A 14,314-nucleotide genomic window follows, 5' to 3' on the forward strand; every position below is an offset into this window, starting at 1 on the left:
GTGAGTAATTGCGTGAGTGAGTGGGTGAGTCAGTGTTTGAGTGAGTGTGTGAGTGAATGGGTGAGTGTGTGAATGGGTGAGTAACCTGCAGCGCCACACCTATTACCATCATTAGGGGAAGGAACGGTGATCCAATCTCCGACCCCCAGGAACAAGTTTGCAGATTTGCTGAGCATTTCTGTGAGGTCCTGGGGGAGGGGACATCCATCAGCCTGGATAACAACGTGGGACAAAGTGGGGATGGCCCTGCCGATGCTGCGGTGCCTCAAATATTGGAGGAAGTCACCCCTTTGTAAGTGGCTGACTGAGGTGCCATCTGTTGAGGAAGTACAGAAGGCGATCCAGAGTCTGAGACCAGGAAAGGGCAATGGGCAGAGATGATCTCCGAAGCGAAATGCTGAGGGAGGGTGGCGTTTGTGCACAGACCGCCCTACATGACATCATAACAACAGTCTGGACCAATGGACGGGTTCCGCAGGACTGGAAGGATGCCCTGGTGGTCCCCCTCTTTAAGAAGGGGGACCGCACAGACTGTAACAACTACAGGGGATCTCACTCCTCAGTCTGCCGGGAAAGGTCCTGGCAAGGATTATTCAACATCACCTTGCTAGGCACATTGAGGAGAGGTTTGCGGAGCCTCAATGCGGTTTCAGGAAAGGCAGGTCCTGCATGGATGCCATATTTTCTGTCCGTCTGCTACAGCAGAGGTGTAGGGAATTCCAACAAGACCTACTTCTCTGCTTTATTGACCTGGCCAAGGCCTATGATACCATCAGTAGGACTGGGCTCTGGGTTGTTCTTCGTGCTTTCTGAGTCCCTGATGCTCTGCTCATGATCATTAAGGACCTTCATGATGGTGAGCGGGCCCTGGTAAAACTACGTGGTAGGGAGTTGGAGCCAATCGCTGTACACCTTGGGGTGTGGCAGGGATGTCCTCTGGCTCCCACATTATTTAACATCTATTTTGACCACGTAGTTCACGAGACCTTCAATAGCTCTAATGGAGGAATTTCTATCTGGTACAGATACAATGGGAGGCTGATCGATGCCCAGGTGCGGTCAATGGATGGCTCCCTATTGCTCAACCATGTTATGTATGCCGATGATCTGGTAATCGCTGCTCACTCAGAGGAGGAGTTGGAGGCGTTGCTGCTAAACCTGGAGCTTGTCACTAAGAGGTGGGGCCTTACTATCAGCTCCCACTAAAACTTAGCACTTGCCAGGGTATTTGCTACCATCGGAAACTCCACCCCCACAACTCCCAATTGGTGATGGGGCAGTTGTGGAGAGAGTGGAGAGTTTCCCATATCTGGGCAGTGTGCTTATGACCGCCTCCGGTTTAACAGCAGAGGTCTCACTCCGAATCAGTCGAGCGCCATTAACTTTACATCGGTTGCGTAACGCTGTGTGGAAGCCACCTGGTCTGTCGCTCCGCACGAAGCTTCAGGTCTTCTCGGCCACGGTCATTCCCTCCCTTCTCTACGCTTGCGAAACGTGGACCCCTAATGGAGCAAATCCAGATTCGCTGGTTATCGTACTTGGCGACTTTAACAAAGGTAATCTCAGCCACGAACTCCCCAAATACAGACAATTCATTAAATGCCCTACCAGAGAAGGGAACACTCTGGATCACTGTTACACTACAGTCAGTAGAGCCTACCACGCCGTCCCCAGAGCAGCACTGGGACACTCTGACCATGTCATGGTCCACCTAATTCCTACATACAGGCAGAAACTAAAGCTCTGTAAACCTGCTGTGAGGACATTTAAACAGTGGACTAGTGAGGCTATAGAGGAATTGCGGGCGTGCTTGGACTGTACTGACTGGGATATGTTCACGACTGCTACCAATAGTCTGGATGAACTCACAGAGGCTGTGACGTCGTACATCAGCTTCTGTGAGGACTGCTGTATTCCAACACGCACCAGGGTGAACTTCAACAACAACAAGCCCTGGTTCTCAGAAAAGCTCAGAAGGTTGAGGTTGGAGAAGGAGGAAGCGTTTAGGAGTGGGGATAGAGACAGATTCAAGGAGTTGAAGAACAGGTTTAGCAAGGCGGTGAGAGAGGCTAAACGATTGTACTCAGAGAGACTAAAACACCAGTTCTCTGCTAACGACTCTGCTTCTGTCTGGAGAGGGCTCAGGCAGATCACCAACTACAAGCCCAGAGCCCCCCACACCACTAACGACTCCCGCCTAGCCAACGACCTGAACGAGTTTTACTGCAGATTTGAAAGACAATTGGACTGTCCTGAACTACCCCTTCCCACCCAAGAGGCCCCTATCCCACCCCACACTACAGAGACAACTATCTCCATTCAGGAGGGAGAAGTTAAAAAACTTTTCAAGAGGCAGAACCCACACAAAGCAGCTGGGCCGGACTCTGTCTCTCCAGCCACCCTCAGGCACTGTGCGGACCAGCTGTCCCCAGTGTTCACCAACATCTTTACCACCTCCATGGAGACATGTCATGTACCAGCCTGCCTCAAGTCCTCCATCATCATTCCAGTGCCCAAAAAGCCAAGGCCAACAGGATTAAATGATTACAGACCAATCGCCCTTACCTCCGTGGTAATGAAGTCTTTTGAGCGCCTGGTCCTGGCACACCTCAAAGCCATCACAGACCCTCTACTGGACCCCCTTCAGTTTGCCTACAGAGCCAACAGGTCTGTGGATGACGCAGTTAACATGGCCCTCCACTTCACCCTACAGCATCTGGACTCCGCAGCATCCTACGCCAGGATCCTGTTTGTGGAATTTAGCTCGGCTTTTAACACCATCATTCCTAGCCTGCTTCAGGACAAGCTCTCCCTGCTGAACGTGCCAGACTCCACCTGCAGATGGATCACAGACTTCCTGTCTGACAGGAAGCAGTGTGTCAAACTGGGATCACAAGTTTCTGCCTCCAGGTCAATCAGCACCGGATCTCCTCAGGGCTGCGTCCGTTCCCCTCTGCTATTCACCTTGTACACCAACAGCTGCACCTCCAGTCACCAGTCCGTCAAACTCTTGAAGTTTGCGGACGACACCACCCTCATTGGGCTAATCTCTGATGGGGATGAGTCTGACTATAGGAGGGAAGCTGACAACCTGGTGACCTGGTGTAGCCAGAACAACCTGGAGCTTAATGCTCTTAAGACCGTGGAGATGGTTGTGGACTTCAGGAAGAATTCAGCCCCACTCACCCCCATCACTCTGTGCGACTCCCCAGTCACCAATGTTGAGTCCTTCCGCTTCCTGGGCACTATTCTTTCCCAGGACCTCAAGTGGGAACTGAACATCAGCTCCCTTATCAAGAGAGCTCAACAGAGAATGTACTTCCTACGGCAGCTGAAGAAATTTAATCTGCCAAAGACAATGATGGTGTGCTTCTATACAGCCATCATTGAGTCCATCTTCACCTCCTCCATCACCGTCTGGTACGCTGCTGCCACTGCCAAGGACAAGAGCAGACTGCAGCATATCATCCGCACTGCTGAGAAGGTGATTGGCTGTAATCTACCAATCCTTGAGGACCTGCACACTTTGAGGACCCTGAGGCGAGCGAGGAAGATTGCGGACGATTTCTCGCACCCTGGATACTCTCTGTTCCAGCTACTCCCCTCCGGCAGAAGGCTGCGGTCCATCAAGACCAAAACCTCACGTCATAAAAACAGTTTTTTCCCATCCGCTGTTGGCCTCCTCAACAAGGCCAAGGGCTTAAAATGACTTTTACACTTAAAATGACTGTTACACTTACTATAACATTTTATCTACATAATTACACCTTTCCATACTTACAACGTGTAATCTTATTTGTATTTTTGTATTTTATAATTGTTTAATACGGCTAATTAACATTTTACATTTCACATTTTATAAGGTCTACTTATTCATAATTTTAAAGATTTTAGCCCTTTAGTATTACTTATACTTTGTAACGTTAGTATAGTTAGAGTGTATACCTTTTATATAAGTTAAGATTCCTACTTGTTCAATGTATGCACCGTCCCGCCATAGTGAATTCCTTGTCTGTGCAAACTTACATGGCGATTAAAACCGTTTCTGATTCTGATTTCTGATTCTGAACATCTTCGCCGGTTAAAAACATTTAGGCTGGCCTGCCTACAATTCATTCTGGGTTTTACCAGGCTGGATTGTGTGAGGAGCTCACAAATCCTTGAAAGATCTGGACAAAGTCCCATCGGTGAGCTCCTCCGGCAGGCAAGGCTGCGTGTAGTGTATAGTAGTGTAGTGTATACTAGTGTTGTGAATAGTGTAGTGTAAAGTACAGTGCATTGTATAGTGCAGTGTATAGTGTAGTGTATAATGGTGTCTAGTATAGTAGTGTAGTGTATAGTAGTTTATAGTTTAGTGTTTCTCCCTTGTGATGGAACTTTGTAGGATGAACGTTGAGATTTATAAGGGGCATGGTGGATGATCAATGGGGTCAGAATTTGTCTCTAATAAGGTAGGCAGCACTGATATGGGTTGATAGGTATGGGGTAGTGTCGTGTATAGTAGGTTGTGCATAGTGTCGTCTATGGTGGTGTAGTGTATAGTGTAGTGTATAGTAGTGTAGTGTATAGTGTAGTGTTTAGTAGTGTGGTGTATAGTAGTGTAGTGTATAGTGTATTGCATAGTAGTGTCGTGTATAGTAGTGTAGTGTATAGTAGTGCAGTGTTTAGCAGTGTGGTGTATAGTAGTGTAGTGTATAGTGTAGTGCAGGGGTCGGCAACCTACGGCTCCGGAGCCCCATGCGGCTCTTTGCGGGCTGCTTCTTGACGATATGTACGTATGTACAGTATGTACTCAGATGCATTGCGGCTCTTGAAATACTGAATTTTGTACCGAATTGGAAAGAAATGGCTCTTCTTGCTATTTTGGTTGCCGACCCCTGGTGTAGTGTATAGTGTAGTGTATAGTGTAGTGTATAGTGTAGTGTATAGTAGTGTAGTGTTTAGTAGTGTGGTGTATAATATTCTTGGTTCTTTCGGTAAAGATACGTAGAAGGGAAATAATAAAATAATAAAAATAGAACACAATTTTTTTATTTTATTTTTATTTAATGTTTATTTATTTATTATTTTATTATTTCCCTTCTACGTGACTTTACCGAAAGAAACAGCAATATTAATCCCTGCAGTCACGAAAGCTTTAAATGGTATATAGTAGTGTATAGTAATGTAGTGTATAGGAGTGTAGTGTATAATGCAGTTCATAGTGTGGTGTGTTTCTCCCTTATGGGGACTTTGTAGGGTGACCAATGGGTCTGAATGGGTCTCTAATAAGGGAGGCCGCACTGATAAATGGTTGACAGCTATGACTCAATCCCCCTCAAGGTGCTTAACATCTCCCGATCTCTCCCAACCGCTCAGCATTCCCACGGGGTCCCAGGGGGGGGGGGGGGGGTTCTGTGCCACATTTGTTAGGTCGTGAGCGGTGGCAACGCACGGGACGAGCGGAACGCCTCTCCCACTTGCGACCGATGGGCGATCGGCGGTGGGGTCGACCATTGTTTTGTCCACGTCTCCTTTTGAGTTTCTCGACTCTCTCTTCTTTTTAAAACTGAACCTCTCTCTAGTTGCTTGGCCCCTGGTGCTCCGTGTTTGTGCGCTGTTGTTATTGTTTGTTGTTTGTTTGTATTTTGTTTGTTTGGTGTTACCTTGTTCCGCCGGTGTGAGCGGCGGTAGAGCGACCAGCAGCAGCGGCAGCAGCATCAGCCGCGCAGAAGCCATCGCGATCCGGGCTCGGTCCCCCATCGCCTCTCACGCTCCTCTCTCTCTACTGTCTACTCACTCACTGAGCTCCCATCACCCCCACAGGGTACACACAGAGGGAGAGGAGGAGGAGAGTGGAGGAGGGGGGAGGAGGAGACGCTGGGTGGAGGAGGAGTTAAAGGGAGAGCGGGCGGGACGTGTGATGAAAGAGATGGCCGGGCCAGCGACAGAGAGGGTGGGGCAAGAAGAGCGGTGATATCACTATGTAAAACGATTTTTGTCCCTGGGTAGTAAGTGTAATTTTTTTATTGCTTATGCCTAAAAAGTATAGAAAATGGCTGTTATTCCCCACAAACTTTGCTTTTGTAACCATGAAAGTTATATTTTCAATGAGAAAACGGGCGAATTTGTGTCTTTTCCTTCACATAAATTCAGAAAACAACAACATATGAATCAAAATTAACATGTTTTTATACTAACAAAATACAAAAATTACTCAAAAAAATTTAGAAGTGAGAAGTTTTTCGAGATTTACGATTTTATTGTAAATCACTTTCACAAATCAGCCCCCAAATGTAGTCTCGCATCATGTTTTCGTGATACTGCCCTTGGTAGCGGCAATCAAAGTCTAGTATATCCTGGTGGAAGCGCTCGCCCTGCTCCTCTGAGTATGCTCCCATGTTCTCCTTGAATTTATCAAGATGAACATCAAGGATATGGACTTTGAGGGATATCCTACAACCCATTGTGCCGTAGTTCTTCACCAAAGTCTCAACCAGCTCCACATAGTTTTCGGCCTTGTGATTGCCCAGGAAGCCACGAACCACTTTGACAAAGCTGTTGCAAACCACTTTCTCCTTACTAGTCAGGTTCTTGGGGAATTCATTGCACTCCAGGATCTTCTTTATCTGTGGTCCGACGACGACACCGGCTTTGACCTTTGCCTCAGACAGCTTAGGGATGTAGTCTTGAAGGTACTTGAAGGCTGCCGACTCCTTATCTACAACTCTGACAAATTGTTTCATTAGGCCCAATTTGATGTGCAGTGGTGGCATCAGAAACTTCTGGGGTTCCACCAGTGGCTCCCACTTCACGTTGTTCCTCCCCACAGAGAACTCGATCTGCTGTGGCCAGTCCCGCCTGTGGTAGTGCGTCTTGGTGTCCCTGCTGTCCCAAAGGCAAGGATAGCAGGGAAACTTGGTAAAACCGCCTTGGAGACCCATCAGGAATGTCACCATTTTGAAATCTCCGTTGAACTCCCAGCCATACTCATCATACTTCAAGGCATCCAGCAAGGTCTTGATGCTGTTGTAGTCCTCTTTGAGGTGCACTGAGTGAGCCAAGGGAAGAGACGGGTACTTGTTACCATTATGGAGCAGCACGGCTTTTTTGTTGCTCCTGGATGAGCTGTCAATAAAGAGGCGCTACTCATTCTGGTTACTGGCGATTCCGATTGCCTCGAACAGACTGGTCACATTGTGACAGAAGCAGAGCCCATCTTGACGGGTGAAGCTGCAAAGGGTTGGTGACGCTTCCTCTGATCTGCGACTTGCACACTTGCATCTAACAACTTTCACTGCTTGAGCCTAGACGTCCAAAGCTCGGCATTGGACTTGGTGAAACCAAGATCTCTGATCAAGTCGTTGAGGTCTTTTTGGTTGGGGTAGTATGGGTTTCTCTCCTCAGCTCCACCTCTGAAATTGTCATCTGGATCTACAACGTATTCCTTGCTCTCTGACTTGCTGCTCTCTTCTAAAGACGGCTGCTCTCTCTCCGGAGGAGTGGGTACGGGGAGCTCATGACAGGGTGGTATCAGGGCGATGGATGAAGGAAGGTCCGGATACGTGATAGCACGTGCATTCTTCCCAGTCCGACGTTTGGAAGGGTCCATCATGCAAAAGTAGCAATTGCTTGAGTAGTCAGTGGGTTCCCGCCAAATTCTTGGGATAGCGAACTTTATGACTCTCTTTTCCCCTCTGTGCCATCCTACAGAATGTTTTAAATTTCACACATGACTAATGTGTAAGAGATGATCGCAACATTTTTCATGGATGACATATTTTTCCAATAACATTGAAAATTGTAAAACATTTTAAAATAAAACATTTGTACAATTTGAAAATTTTAAACAAATTTCACAACATAAAATTCAGAGCAACAATTATCCATATTACCTTCCAGAGTTTTTTTGCATTGCTCGCAGGTGAAATGAGGTCCCCAGGGTTTGTCTTGATCCCCGACAGGCATGGCAAAATATGCCTTGTGGGCCTCACACATCTTAACAGATGCTTACACATGTGTCATGGATGATATTGGTTTCGCGAAAGCATCGTACCAGGTGTTACACTTTCACTTCGCTGCTGGATGAGGGCATCCCCATGCCTATCGGGGGTCGTGGGGGTTGTTTGACCATACTTCACCACGTGGTAGCATTAGCGCGGCACAACAATAGACGCATCCTCCTTGACTTTCGAACATGATTCATCCCTGAGACGCGTTGGCACGTCGAATAGTTTATATACTTGTACCTAAGTGCGGGTGTTCTGTAGATGCTGCTGCGCTGCCCTCTCCTGCTGACAACGTGGCCCTGAAGAGTTTTTTTTTAATGCTTTGAATTTTTTAGAAATGTTGTAGAAGCTCCGTTATCCGGCATTCATGGGGAATGGAGGGTGCCGGTTAATAAAATGTCCCGGTTATCCGAGAGTTATATGTATGGCTCACCACGGTACTTTTGAAGAAATAAATAAGCCTACATTTTAAATATGATGCAAGAAATTACCCACTCGTTTAATCAGGTACAGGGAGTCTTCGACTTACGAATGGGTTCCGTTCCTGAGACCCGTTCATAAGACGAACTGTTCGTAAGTCGGAACACAACAATGCACTAAATTTAAATGCACATACTTTCCGGGATATTACATGTTTCGTCGTTTAACAGGAAACGGGAACAAAATTAACATTTGTACGTGATACTGTAATAAATATTGTGTAGTAAATGCAACATAATATAAAGTAACATGAAGAGGAAAAAACATTGTAACAAAAAAATTCACGAACGGGAATCGAATTGAGGTTGCGCAGCGAGCTCACCGCTGCACTACCGCTCACCACACATACACATGGAGGCACGCGCACACACGCACTACACACACATACACACACATATACACACACATACACATACGCGTGCACACACACATAGATGTGTGTATGTGTGAAATCACGAGTGAGTTGTAGGCCACCTCCGATCAGCAAATCTATTGAAATTGAAATTGATTTTTCCAAGACGGAGGTACTCTGCAAACCTACCAGCTACCTTCAAAGATTTGTTCATGAAGCCATTCAGATATATAAACACAGACACAACTTCAACCGAGAGGATGGGTACAAACCGAGCAATCATTGGAAGGACGTTATTAACCAGGTAAAGTCTTATCTGACTGTGATGTTTCCATCCAACCTGCATATGTCAGCTGTTATTTGGACTCTCTGTTTCTCTCTCTCTATGCCTCTCTCTTAGATCTCTCATGCTCACATGTCCGTTGCATTGCACTCTCATGCCTTTGGATTGCACTCTCATGCTCACATGTCTTTTGGATTGCCCTCTCATACTCAAAGGCCCTTCGGATTATACCCGTTGGGTTTCACTTCCTCTAATTTCTCACATTAACATCAAGCTAATCCCTCACATTAACATAGCCACTTCCGTGCCCTCGTCAAGGAGGCAGCTCTACTAGCTTACTTTTACATGCTAATTTCTCACATTAGCATCATGCTAATCCCTCACATTAACATAGCCACTTCCATACCCTCATCGCGGAGGCCGCTCTCCTTTCTTACATTTACATGCTAATTTCTCACATTAACATCACTAGCCCCGGCCACTTCTTTATAACCCTTGAGCTACACCCATTTCAAACCTTTTAAAACAGTCTGCCTCAGCAGCAGACCATGCTTTCCCAACAGATGATGGACGCTTGTGTTGCGCCAGAAACGTCGTGATTTATTTTATTTTATACCTACGTGACTTTACCGAAAGAACCAAAGAGTATGGATTCCTTAAGTCACGAAAGCTTCAAATCAAGATAGTATCTTGCACTAAAGACGAATTACCTAAATTATTAACAGAAGGTGTATATCGGATTAATTGTTTACGTGGCAGATGCTATATTGGACAGACGGGACGTAACATCAGCGTAAGACTAAAAGAACACCAAAGAAATATTAAATTTTCTCAAATACAACTGTCGGCAGTGGCAGACCAATCTTGTCAACAAGGACACTCAATTGATTTGAATAACGTTGAAGTGTTGTGTAAAACGTATTATTACTGGCAAAGATTAATTAGATATTCCATTGAAATTTAGAGAAATATAAATAACTTTAATCGCTCTGACAGCTACAGGCTTAGTATGGCCTGGAAGCATATTATTAAATAATACATATTACAATTCCTTCGAGGGGAAACGCATACTAATTAACTGATTACTAGCGTAGTATATCATTACAATAACCATCTCCTTGGTTCTTTCGGTAAAGTCACGTAGAAGGGAAATAATAAATTAATAAAAATAAAACATAATAAAATACAATTCTTACGACGTTTCGGCCACAACGCAACACCACGCTTGGTGGTGTTCATTCAGACGCTGTCTTTCCGACAGACCTGTTCTTCACCTGAGGACGGCTGCTTGTGTTGTGGCCGAAACGTCGTGAGAATTGTATTTTATTATGTTTTATTTTTATTATTTATTATTTCCCTTCTACGTGACTTTACCGAAAGAACCAAGAAGATGAATCCCTGCAGTCACGAAAGATTTAAATCGAAAAATAACCATCTCCCCCCTCTGCCCCCCTTCTGATCTCTGCACCTGCTTGGGTAAAATAATTGGGCGAAGTTATTGAATAACACACATTACAACTAAATACTAATCTACAACTGATTCCTAATAATAATAATTAACTGATTACTAATCTATTGTATAATAACAATACCCCCCTCCGCCTCAAATGACTGCACCTGAATGGATTAAATGATGACGTCACCCTGCTGCTCAAGTGAGAGCTTCACTATTCTGGTAAATTGCCCGATGATGCTGGATGTAATTACCAGCGAAACGGCGTACTATTTTTTTTTCAATGTTGTGCATTCACTCTTCAACACACCGGTGGGCTAAAGTAGTGAACTATTTGTCTTTTGTTAACGTGACACATTTTTTACTGATTGGCCGTGTCGGGTGGTTGAGGGTTACGACACATTTATAAATAACGCGATCTAACCCCAAAAGTGTATTATGAATAATATTGGTCGCGAAAGCCTACGTGTTAAATTGAAGAGTTGGTCCAACACGGACTGAATGCTGATGTACCAGCCCTGGTGAGACACTGCCTCACCAATACTTACTTAACCTGGAATGGAACATTCTACAAACAAGTTAAAGGTACCCCTTATCTCCAGATGTAGCCAATATTTTCATGGAAAATTTTGAGACAGATTCCATGTAGGCATCCACTCTCCATCCTTGTGAAGCAGGTACGTAGATTTCGATTTAAAGCTTTCGTGACTGCAGGGATTCATCTTCCTGGTTCTTTCGGTAAAGTCACATAGAAGGGAAATAATAAAATAATAAAAATAAAATATAATAAAATAATTCTCACGACGTTACGGCCACAACGCAAGCAGCCGTCCTCAGGTGAAAACAGGTCTGTCGGGAAGACAGCGTCTGACGCCTGATGCTGTCTTCCCGACAGACCTGTTCTTCACCTGAGGACGGCTGCTTGCGTTGTGGCCGAAACGTCGTGAGAATTATTTTATTGTTTATTTGTATTATTTTATTATTTCCCTTCGACGTGACTTTACCGAAAGAACCAAGAAGAGGTACGTAGATGACACTTTCGTCATCTGGCCACATGGCCGACCAGCTCTTAAACAATTCCTCAACCACATCAATTTCATACACCCAGCCATCAAATTCACCATGGAGGTGGAAAAAGATGGCAAGTTACCATTCTTTGATGTTTTATTCGAAAATAGACCAGATGGCTCAATGGGACACTCTGTCTACAGGAAAGCCACCCATATGGATGCATATCTAAAACCTGCCTCCCACCACCATCCATCCCAGAAGAATTCCCTCATCAAAACTCTACACCATAGAGCTCGATGCATTTCCGACCATCATCACCTAGCCAGTGAACTGGAACACCTACACCAAGCTCTTCGAACGACCTAAGAATAAGTAGTGCTGTGGTAAAAATAATCGTGGCCTACGACGGAATCATCGATGCTTGCTAATGTTAGCCAATCAAATAAAGTTGTGGTGGTGTCACACGACATAATCGACTCAAAATATCGATTGCCAATGAATCGGATTGCCAATGAATCGACATTTTCAAGATGGCTGCGTGGTCAACTTTGAGCTGGCTGCTGGATCGATACAATTAACCCCGATTCACGCTCCACAGCAACCTACTTCCATACAAATCTCTGATCAGGTGTCCGATCTTGTCAGTCTATTACAGCGCGTGCAGAGGTGCTGCGTCCTGACACCATGTGGAAGTCTGCCCCTTCGTCTGAAACAAAATTAACCCGTAAAAACAAAGTTTTTCACTCTAAATCCTGTATATGCGTGGCGGCTAGAGTCCTCTCGTCCTCTGGCTTGAGATGGCTGCCACCTATGGGTCAGATGATTGTCTGCCAGCATTAAGCAATTGGTAATTAATTTTTTTTCTTCCCTAAACAGTGTAAAATTTTCCAAATTTTTTTTCACGAGAATGAATTGTCACGCACAACGAGTCTATGTGGAAAATGTCAGCTCGATTGGATCACGGGAAGTGGGTTAAAAAACGACCGAAAGATTTTCACGGTCGTAAGCAAGCAAGCAAGCACGCAAGCACGCAAGCAAGCAAGCGAACTTAATATAAAGAATTTAAAAATCATGGTGTGGGGGTATGGGGGTGTGGGGCCCATCTTCTTTGCAGTGCTGCAGGGGTGTGGTGGGGGTGGGGGTGACCCCCTGGGTCTGGCACGAAGTCTGCTGAGCCCGGAGGTGCTGAAAAAGTAATCGATGATAGTCTTTATATTAGATTACGTAAATATATGAATGTGTCGTTAAACCCGCCACCACCCGACACAGCCAATTAGTAAAGTTTGTCACGTAAACAGAACAAGGACATTCTTTACTAGTACCGGTGTGTTGGAGAGAAAAGCCGCAACATTTACAAACAGGGTAGCATAACGTTTCGCCAGTAATTACAACTAGCTTCATCAGGTGACAGCCGGATTTGTGGAGAAAACCTGTTTCGTTCCTTAAATAGAGGGGTAGAAGCCATCACTTGTAAGCGCCTCTTGAGCGATCTGGGTGGAGGGAGGGGGGATTAATGAATGCATATTAATGACAATGGGTATCCATTGCCTGCCGCGACAGCCTCCGTGTTAAACTTATGATAGTCTTGCATAGGAGGGAACAAATCGGTCAACTATTGTGGAGTAAGAAAGAGAAACACAGACACAGGAACGGGTTTAAACATTTTTATTGTTCCGTATCATTCAGGTGGGAGCACATTGAGCCGTGCATCGGGAACAGTCATTAAACACTTTTGGCTTCGCTCGCTTTCAGATGCTTTTCTGCAGCCGTCACGAACGCCCCTTCTGATATTAGGAAGCTGCTGGGAGCAATCCACGTTTAAATCATCATCTCGATTGAGAACTCATTTATTTGAAACTGATTATTGTGTTTAGTTTGTTGTCCTTCACCCACACCTCCGATGGGCACGGTTGGCTACGTCCGACGCGAAATAAGTTCAACATAAAGTACATACATAAGGCAATGGCGGCTCGTGATATTTCAACTAGCCGGGGCTGTTGTAAAAAGATGTTCTATCTTGATTTGAAGCTTTCGTGACTGCAGGAATCCATACTCTTTGGTTCTTCCGTAAAGTCACGATTCATTGTATTTTATATCTACGTGACTTTACCGAAAGAACCAAAGATTATGGTGTTCTAATTAAGAAAAACCTTGCCATGTTATTGACCTTCCCGTAAAAGTTATATCACTGTCTAATCTACCAACGGTAGGCATTTATAAACAATTTCAAACAAAACAACAAAGAACTCAAATGATGTCCCCATGACACTCAAGGCCAACACTACACAGCCACTTTGACACTGACAAAAGCCTAGAGCGTGGAGGCCGTGAGCTGTTGTGTTTCCACAGTGTAACCTCGCGTTGTGACATCGTCACTCCAGCCATGGGCGCCTTATCACCGCCCTGAATGGGTCTCAAACGGCGTGGCTAAAATGCAAAGCTAATTGCCTTCACAATCGCCCCGAGGCACAAATCAGACTGTGGTGTTGCAGCAGTTTATAATGTGAACTTAAAATATGTTTTCTTCATTAGGCAATTCACGTTGAAAGAATAATTATATTTAAATATTTTTAAACACAACAAAACAATTTATAGAAAAGTATTGGGGAAACGAAACGACATGTCTCGGACCGCGTTCGTGAACACAAGGCGGATCTGAAACACGGTAGGACCAATACCTTTGCGTTGCTGATCATTGTTTTAACGCGTGGGCTCACACGAAATTGATTTTTCCAAGATGTACTCTG

Source organism: Lampetra planeri, chromosome 77, assembly GCF_965212315.1.
Source record: "Lampetra planeri chromosome 77, kcLamPlan1.2.h2, whole genome shotgun sequence".
Taxonomy (NCBI): domain Eukaryota; kingdom Metazoa; phylum Chordata; class Hyperoartia; order Petromyzontiformes; family Petromyzontidae; genus Lampetra; species Lampetra planeri.